The sequence below is a fragment of the Taudactylus pleione genome, unplaced genomic scaffold, assembly GCF_031769625.1.
Source record: "Taudactylus pleione unplaced genomic scaffold, aTauple2 ptg000587l, whole genome shotgun sequence".
Classification (NCBI taxonomy): Eukaryota; Metazoa; Chordata; class Amphibia; order Anura; family Myobatrachidae; genus Taudactylus; species Taudactylus pleione.
Genome location: NW_028284989.1, coordinates 161103 through 171793, shown reverse-complemented (window position 1 = coordinate 171793; position 10691 = coordinate 161103). Strand labels below are relative to the sequence as shown.

General features: G+C 41.7%; 1 pseudogene; it reads left to right on the top strand.

Annotated features, from left to right (window-relative positions):
* Positions 1-7683: 7683 nt before the first annotated feature.
* On the top strand, positions 7684-7801 carry LOC148481230 (5S ribosomal RNA; annotated as a pseudogene).
* Positions 7802-10691: the final 2890 nt, after the last annotated feature.

The following is a 10691-nucleotide window of genomic DNA, read 5'->3' as shown; positions in this document are numbered from 1 at the left end:
GAGCAAAACTTCCAGTTTGTTGCCCACTGAGAAGCCAGTGCCTCATCCCCAGCAGTAGACTGCTGCATCACACCTCGACATCCCAACACCTGAGCGCCATCACATAACTCCTGTTCTGCTTGCGAAAAAATACCTTGTCATACCTATGCAACTTGGAACCAATAGAAGAACGTAAAAGGCTATGAATCAGGTGGAGATACTGCTTCACAGTCATGGGCACATATTCAATTAAAATGCTGCAAACATATAAAATCTGTGCAACCAGTTCCTGTATGAGCAATGCACATCCTCACCCATCCGAGTCCTATTTATGCAGTCCTGGTGTAAACCACCTGTATACTACTGTAGGATGGTTGTTCTTAGAGCATTATTTTCAGTGATATAAACTGGTTTGCTATAACTTTTGGCAGTGTGTTCATCTGTATGTATATCACAGATCAGAATGGTGGTATTAAAAGTTAATGGTAAACTGTTCATAATAAGGATGTGTTGCAGATGTATTCTCCCCTCTCCAATGGTCTCTGTACCAGGAAACTGCCACTCCACCTCAAGGATACACAAAACAAACCAGACAAACCACAGTATCAGGTGCTGATAGGTATCTTGGTGCCAAATATAGGAAGCATAAGTAACTTACCCGGCTCTCGACTTGCTCCCGCAGGTCCACCAATGGCACTTCCTTGTATGGCTGTTGAGTGTGGGTGTAAAGGGGCAGGGGACACAAGGTCCTATTACTGTCTGGACATAACACTATACATATATGGAAAGGTTAAATACATGGGGGGGACCATTTTTTAGAATTGGGTACCCAGATACCAATATCCAAAAACAGAATACAAACAGCGCAAAAAAGAAAACTAATTACGGTAGAAGAGGATGTAGAGGAGGACAAAGGAAACAACAACAAAAACAACAAAAAAAACAAGAAAGATCAGGAGCTAGCCTAGATAAACAACAACCTATAGGAATATTTAATTTAAGTAGCAAGACATTGACGCAACCCCAAATCTCAGTACTGAACAAGGGCCTTAAATTTGCGCCAGACAACAAATTAGATAAATTCTCTGTATATAAAGACCAAAAAACTTCACAAGGAAACTCAGTCTTAAAAAGTATTTTATGGATAAAAAATTAGAGACCCTATCCCACAACAATGTGGATGAATTCAAACACACAACTTTGAAACCCCAATTCCAATTTAATCCCACATATTTGAAAGGGCTTTATATACATACGTTTGAAAAGGCTGTGATGAATGACATAGAGAAAATTAAAACAGAACAGATACACCTCAAGACCAATTTGACTAAAGCAGAAAGAACAGCACTTAATAGTTTAAAAGAAGATACCAGTTTAGTCATCAAACCTGCGGACAAGGGGGGAGGGATTGTGGTGCTTGATAAGGATGGCTACATAAAGGAGGCAACCAGAATTCTGGGGGACTCCAACACATACATTAAATTGAGGGGAGATCCAACCAAACATTATCATGCAGAACTGCAAAAATTACTACAAGAAGGTTTGAGCAAAGGTATTCTCAAAAAACATGAATTTGATTTTTTGAACACAGCACATCCTGTTAATCCGGTATTCTATTAGCTCCCAAAATTACATAAAAATCCAATACAACCACCAGGTAGACCCATTACAACTGGGATCAATTCATTAACAGCAGCACTCTCTCAATATATAGACCATTACTTGCAAATTCATGTTAAAAAACAGAGATCATATCTGAGGGATACCACCCAAGTACTGAACATATTACAGAATACCAGCTGGAACTGTGATTGCTGGCTGGCAACAAGCGATGTAACATCGCTCTACACCATAATAGATCATACCAAAGGTCTTTCAAGTATCAAGTATTTTTTGGATCAGGACCCTGAAATAGGAGACATACAGTCGAGATTCATACTCTAAGGAATACAGTTCATCCTTACCCACAATTACATGTGGTTTCAGGATGATTTTTACTTACAACAGTGCGGCACAGCCATAGGGACCAAGTTTCCACCAAGCTATGCTAATCTCTTTAAGAGTCATTGGGAGGACGATAACATCTGGTCCTCCAATGAGCTTGGGGCAAACTTGGTATTCTGGAGACGTTACATAGATGACGTGCTCTTTATATGGCAAGGCGATGAAACATTATTACAAACCTTTCTGGAACACATAAATGCCAATGACTGTAATTTGGTGTTCACCAAACAGTATAGCAAAGAACAAGTGCAATTCCTAGATCTTGATATTTTTATTCAGGACAAACAGATACACACGAAAACACACTACAAAAAAGTAGATGTAAATAGCTACATTAGAGCCGATAGCAACTATCACCCTAGTTGGCTGAACAGTGTACCCCTCAGCCAGTTCACACGAGTTAGGAGAAACTGCTCTAATGTAGAGGACTTTGTTGAACAAGGGAATGACCAAAAAAAACTCTTCAAAGACAAAAATTATGATATGAACAAGGTAGAGAAGGCATTTAATCAATCACTTGTAAATCCCCTAGCTCCCCTCTTGGAATATAAGGACAAAATAGCACAAAAGAAGAATGATAAAGTCTTTTTTGTAACGAACTACACAAAATCAGCCAGTCAGGTTAGGATGATCTTAAATAAACATTGGCCTTTACTCCATATGGATGAGATGCTGCACACCATTTTAACAACACGACCAGATCTGGTCTTTAAGAAGGCACCAGACCTGGGGAAAAAATTAGTGGTGAACCATATAAAGAGCAAGCAATTACACAAACAATCCACTTTAGATAAATAGATAGTGAAATCAGGTTTTTACCACTGCGGGCGATGCAAGGCCTGCAAACAACTGCGATACAATAGTACTGCACCAACAGAACAACTGACCGCTCTAAATACTGGGAAAGTGTACAAAATTAGGAGCCTGATCACATGTGACAGTCGTAACATCATCTATGTCCTACAATGCCCCTGTAAACTTCAATATGTAGGGAGAACAACCAGACCCCTAAAAGTAAGGATAAATGAGCATATTAACAACATCAATAAGATCAGATGGCCTTAAATTCATTGGGGTAGAATCAGTAGAACCCAACTGGAGCAACAAGAAGAATTATGTGTTGATCATCATTATAGTCAATAGATGGTAAATTCCAACCACATCATATTGTACTTAAAGTCAAGACTATGCATTATTTTAGACACAATGCCAAAATACATCAAATACAATTCTGGAGATGTACTAGTTCACATTATGACCAAGGACTTTAGCAACCATTGTGGCAAGAATTCACTGGCAAAAGAAGGAGAGAAAAAAATTAGTGACAAAGTGATTTTTAATACAAAAGAAGACAGTATATGAGGTTACATACAAAGAATCACACCAAAGATGGCCGCGCGCATGTTGGAGACATTGTCTCCACCATTACCACATCAGATAACATGACAACAGATGAACTGCAGGAGAAAATAAGAACAGTGTATCAGGTCAGAGCGTGCCTGCACAAAGAGGAAGGAGCATGCGCAGTCTCTCTGAACAACACGTGGGTACACGAGAACACAGGATAGATCGCGCTCCCACGGATGATGTGGGAGGCGGAGCTACAACAGAAAACCGGAAGTAATGGACAGGTGGTGAAATTAGCGCTACTTACAAGGTATTTAAACCCCGATTTAGGAACAACAATTCACCTACCCTTGAAAAAGTCCCCACATGGGATGAAACGCGTTGGGTCCTTATTTCCACAGAGACTTGACTTTATATATTTTATCGTCAGATTGCATGTCATATTGATTTGCTTCTGTACCCTTCATTTTCTACTCTGAGACCCTTGTGGCCGCAACCAGGCATGGGCACAGAGGAATAACTTTAACTATTTAACCTTTCCATATATGTATAGTGTTATGTCCAGACAGTAATAGGACCTTGTGTCCCCTGCCCCTTTACACCCACACTCAACAGCCATACAAGGAAGTGCCATTGGTGGACCTGCGGGAGCAAGCCGAGAGCCGAGTGAGTTCCTTATGCTTCCTATATTTGGCACCAAGATACCTATCAGCACCTGATACTGTGGTTTGTCTGGTTTGTTTTGTGAATCCTTGAGGTGGAGTGGCAGTTTCCTGGTACAGAGACCATTGGAGAGGGGAGAATACATCTGCAACACATCCTTATTACGAACAGTTTACCATTAACTTTTAATACCACCATTCTGATCTGTGATATACATACAGATGAACACACTGCCAAAAGTTATAGCAAACCAGTTTATATCACTGAAAATAATGCTCTAAGAACAACCATCCTACAGTAGTATACAGGTGGTTTACACCAGGACTGCATAAATAGGACTCGGACGATTGGTCCACTTAAAAACAGAATATATACACTAGACCCTATCACTATCTTCACTTATTTAGGTTCTTACATCTCAACTAATACACTAGGATTGTAGACTATAGAACATCATCAGACCCAGAGCGCGGACACCAAATCTATATATATTGCCTCCTATTTAGGATGGTGGGGATACCTTCCAGGTGTTCATCAGCTATTACTCATTAGCGCAAAACCTTGTATCTATCTTCAAATATGTCTACTTACTTGCCCTTGTCAGCCCCCTGATCACCGTCATATTTGCACAATGGATGACATCGTCAGGACTAATTAACGATTCCTTGCTAGTATTACACCTACTTTGCCGATGGCATTGCCGACAGTGTCTAGCAGAGTGAGTGTGCTGCAACACCTTTGCGTGTCTGTGATGACCATGATGGGACACTGCTATTGGTGGAGGAAAAGCCATAGAATGGGCTCCTGGAACACATAAAGCACTCACCTGAGGACTCAGGCATTGACACATCCTACAGTGGGAAAGATGAAATTCCACCAGAAAGATCTTCTGACTCGCCACTGCTGTTGTCACAAGAAATAGACAAGACAGAAGAGACCACACAGATCCCTGGAACCAGTGCCCAGGAGATCGGAGCAGCCACACGGAATGCATAGGACACCACCAGGGACATCACAGAGAAAGCAGAGGGGGGAACAGACACAGACAATCCACACATATCACTAAGCTGCGCAACGAGAAAGGCCAACTGGGAACAGACATCCCCCACAGCAGAGTACGAAGATGCAGCACACCAATCTGAGCCAGCGGATGACTGGGTTGACAGAAAGGGTGTCAGAGGCCCCACCAAACCGGCAATAGCATCTAAGTCTGATGGAAGGGCCACAGCAGTTAATGCAGCCCAACCCCTATCATCAGAAACAGGAGACCTCACAAACACGAACTAGAGCCCCAGCCAGGGTCTGGAGATGTTGCCTTTTGGTCACATCCACTACTACTGTGGGAATCTCCACCAGGCACCCTGCTATTGCTTGGCTGGAGCAATGGGCGCCGCCATATTGGCTGATCCCCACCACACTGCATAGGGCCTGCCTATTCGACCATGGCTATAGCCACACAGCCAACTGGAGATGTCCCAAAGGACACCCCAGGAAGATGACTACCCACAGGGCAGGAGGACATACAGTGACTCCAGGTCAAGGACCCTGGATCCCAAAAGCCTCAGCAAAATGGACTGGGGATGGCAACAAAAAAAAAGAAAGGAAAAAGGAATCAAAAGGGGGACAAGACAGGAAGAAAAGAGGAGAGAGAGGACAGAAGAAGAGAGGTAAGGAAGGAATTAGAAAGAGGCAGAAACACACCATAATAGCACAATGAGTATGTTGACTTATTCAGACACTAGAAAACACTGAAAACAGGTGTCTCCCTGTTGGAATATGGCCTATGTCACCTAAACTTCTCACCTAAGCCCATCCCTGCTCCTAACCACTGGCTAGCAACCCAAATAATTAACCATTACCTAGCATGCAGCTATATGTTCTATCTGTCATCTCACCTAGGTATTTCAGGTCCATCCTGCACAGGTGGGTGCCCTCCGTCAGCATAATGGTAATTTTTTTTTTTTTTGCTAAAAACTATTAAACACTGAAATTACATATACACTTATAATAACCAATATCAGATTATAATTAGTAAATTTGGGAAAAGACTGTACATATTCCTTAACATGATCGATCTCTAGCAGTGCCTGATACTATGGTCTTGACTATTTGGTATAAAACTACAATCATAAGCATGTTTTATTCTATACTCCTTTAGACCTGACTCATTTCAGTAGCGAACTATGCCTTGGTTTCGTTTTACTGGTACAAAACTACAGATACCAGCATGCTTTGCTGTGTATCTCAATAAGATAGGCTGCCTGGATTAGTCACATGATCACCCAGGCACGCAATTAGCGGACGTGATCCATCACCCGGGTAACTTACCAGCATCCAATGATATCTCTCAGAAGACGGGAGAGATGAATATTCACTGCATTTAAGTAGCGGCCACGTGTGACGTAGCACACACGAGGTGAACAAGCCCTCAGTTGGGCGAAACGCGCGTCCTCTTACTCATATGCTGCACAGTGGGGGAACCTAACAGACGGCACACAGTCGATATATGGACTAAGACTCTGGGCTCCCACCATGATGGGAGTGGTATTGTATTAGCCAAGGAGGCTTTATATCCATTTCGGTTTTATATGGGCTTCAATGTTGGAGCAGGTAAATTACTTCCTGCTGCCTAGATCTATACTCCCATATTGTTGGGACATCTTCTCACTGCAGTTATATTTTGTTTAGGGGTATATGGTATTGTGCATTTGTACTGAGATTGGTAGTTTGACAAATTATTCCCCCTACATGCATATCAAGTTGTATACATGACATCCATATGAATTTCATGTAATCGCATATGATACACACCCTCCTTAAAGAAGCAGTGTACTAACTACTGCTATGTAACTTCACCTTTTTTTTCTCTTGTGTGCCTCATACAATGAATGGATCATCTATTATGGATATGTATGAGGAAACTGAAACACTGAGTTAAAAGGGGTTTCTTGTTAAAAGAGATATATGATATATGACACAAATCTGCTTCAGAGTCTTTATGGTTTTTGTGTGATATACGTGAACTCAACTTTATTAGCTCACTGCTTATTCTAACAGCAGACCATTTTTGCTATGGATGTAAATGAGGAAATTGTAACATTGAGACTAAAAAGGTTCTCTACAAGATATTTATGATATATGACACGCATTTGCTCCAGAATCACCCTGGAGCCAATTTCATACTTCTTTGTGGAATATATGTGAACCTAATCTTATTGGACTATTGTTAATACTAATAACAGATTATCTGTGATTAATACATACCAAACAATGTTGTTATTGTGATAAGATGTTTTTATAACATCTACAGTACCTCTAATCAATTGAGAGTATTTATCTTGTGATATATTATCATTATTTAGAGTGAGTTATAAAGGGGATGTTATCTATACATATGCGATATATCCTATCATTGTGGATATCCGACTTGGACTATAAGGCGATTCGTTATATTTTCTTGTTACACTAATTATAAATCAGAATATACTCATTTGTCTGTACGATCTATTTGACAATGTTGATGTGCAATATATATGTGTAACAATGAAATTATGCTCATGCGTAAACTTTTTTGGAACACAATTTTTATAATAAAAATGGACTTCTTATTACGTTAGTCCTACACTTATTACTTGGCCGTGTTCTTGCCCTGACTTAAGTGGAGCAATTCATTTTCCCATATATGACTATTTCTACAGCCATACATCACTAAGATGCCCAATCTCGTCTGATCTTGGAAGCTAAATGGTGATAGGCCTGGTTAGTACCTGGAAGGGAGACCCCCAGGGAATACCAGGTGCCGTAGATTAAAGAAGAACATTTGGGACCCCGATGACTTTTGTCAGAGCACCACAAACCATATTTTCATTTGTTTACCCAATTCATGGTTAAACATCTCTATCTTTCTTGATTAATAATATCATACCCATTGGAATGATGATTTATTTTTAAACATTTCGCCAGAGGATCGCCTCAGGATCTTATACTGTAATTAGATCCATTCACTATATACCTATATAGTTAATTTTTCATTTTTTGTTCTTTCTTGGGGATTTTTTGGTACCTTATATTTTATCAATTTATATCGAATAAAAGTTACATTTTAATTATATTTTTCTAAGAGTGCCCCAGCAACTAGCCCTACTTTCTTCTTTGTGTGTATATAATTGCTGGATTAATAAGTATTTCTGCGGAGTTGCTGCATAGTGTCTTATGTTGATCAGTCTTTACATTAGGATGCTGAGTACATACTTTACCTTTCAGTTTGGGTTTAAATTAGGGGTGTGCACCGGCCACTTTTCATGTTTTGTGTTTTGGTTTTGGATCTGGATCTTTCTTCGTGTTTTGAATCTGGATTGGTTTTGCCAAAACCACCCTTCCGTGTTTTGGATTCTGGGTTTTGTGTTTTGGATCTGTATTTTTTTGGAAAAAAGCATAAAAACAGCTAAAATCACAGAATTTGTGTTTTTGTTCCTATGCTATCATTAACCTCAATAACATTAATGTCCACTCATTTCCAGTGTATTCTGAACACCTCACACCTCACAATATTATTTTTAGGCCAAAAGGTTGCACCGAGGTAGCTGGATGACTATGCAAGTGGGTGGCACAAACACGTGGCTCATCTAGGAGTGGCACTGCAGTGGCAGACAGGATGGCAGTTTGAAAAACTAGGCCCCAAAGAGTACATACTGCAAAGAAAAAAGAGGTGCAAGATGGAATTATCCTTGGGCCCTCCCACCCACCCTTATGTTGTATAAACAGGACATGCACACTTTAACAAACCAATCATTTCAGCGCCAGGGTCTGCCACACGACTGTGGCTGAAATGATTGGTTCATTTGGGCCCCCACAAAACAAGCTGGCAATTAATCTGTCCCTACACAAACTGGCTCTACGGAGGCAAGACATCGTCCTCATCCACCGATTCCTCATCCTCATCCTCATCCTCACAGAGTATTAATTTGTCCCTGCTGGAATCCACCACCACAGGTCCCTCTGTACTTTCAGTAGGCTTGTCTCCCTGGAAGAATTGATAATTCATTTTGATGAACATCATCTTCTCCACATTTTGTGGAAGCAACCTCCTATGCCTTTCGCTGGCAAGGTTCCCGGCTACACTAAAAACTCTTAGGGAGTACACACTGGAGGGGGGCAACTTAGGTAAAATAGAGCCAGTTTGTACAGGGGCCTCCAAATTGCCTCTTTTTCCTGCCAGTACAGGTACGGACTTTCTGACATGCCTATGTGGATGCTGTCACCGATGTAATCCTCCACCATTCTGTCAATGGTGACCGTATCATATGCAGTGACAGTAGACATGTCAGAAATTGTTGGCAGGTCCTTCAGTCCAGACCAGATGTCCAAACTTGGAGATCTTGCCATGTCACGTTCCGCTTCATCTGACAGTGTTTTTACCAGCAGGTCTTGGACCTCTGCAGGCTTGTGTTCACCAGAAAGAGAGACACCACATAGGTTTTAAACCTAGGATCGAGCACGGTGGCCAAAATGTAGTGGTCTGATTGCAACAGATTGACCACCTTCAAATCCTGGGAAAGCGAATGAAGGGCTTCATCCACAAATCCCACATACTGAGCGGAATCATAACTCCTCCTTCACTTTCTCCAGCTGCTTCTGCAAAGCCTGATGAGGGGAATGATCTGACTCAAGCTGGCAGTGTCTGAACTGACTTCACTTTGACAAGTTCGAAGGGCTGGAGAACCTTGCACAACACGGAAATTATTCTTCACTGCGCTTGAGTCAGGTGCATACCCCCTCCTTTGCCTATGTCATAGGTGGATGTATAGGCTTGAATGGCCTTTTGCTGCCCCTCCATCCTCTTAAGCATATAGAGGGTTGAGTTCTACCACGTCACAACCTCTTGCTTCAGGTGATGGCAGGGCAGGTTCAAGAGTGTTTGCTGGTGCTCCAGTTTTTGGCATGCAGTCGATGAATGGCGCAAGTGTCCAGAAAGTTTTCGGCCAACCCAAAAAAATCTCCTGCACACCCCTGTCGTTTTTCAGTAAATTCTGCACCACCAAATTTATTGTTTGAGTAAAACATGGGACGTGCTGGAATTTGCCCAGATGTAATGCCCGCACAACATTGGTGGCGTTGTCAGATATCACAAATCCCCAGCAGAGTCTAAGTGGGGTAAGCCATTGGGCGATGATTTCCCTCAGTTTCTTTAAGAGGTTGTCGGCAGTGTGCCTTTTACTGAAACCAGTGATACACAGCGTAGCCTCCCTTGGAACGAGCTGGGGTTTCTGAGATGCTGCTACTGGTGATGCTGCTGTTGTTGCTGCGTAAGGCTGGGCTGTCACAGTCATATAGTCCTTAGTCTGCCCTTTTCCACTTGTCCACATGTCCGTAGTTAAGTGGATATTGGATACAACTGCATTTTTTAGGACACTGAGGACACTTTTTCTGATGTATCTGTACATTCTCGGTATCGCCTGCCTAGTGAAGTGGAACCTAGACGAGATTTGGTACCGGGTACACACAACCTCCATCAATTGTCTAAATCCCACTGCACTAATGGTGGATACCGGACACACATCTAACACCAACATACCTGTCAAGGCCTCAGTTATCCGCTTTGCAACAGTATGACTGCTGTGGTACTTCATTCTCCTTGCTAAGGACTGTTGGAGGGTCAATTGCTTAGTAAAAGTAGTGGTGTTCCAACTTCCTCTCTG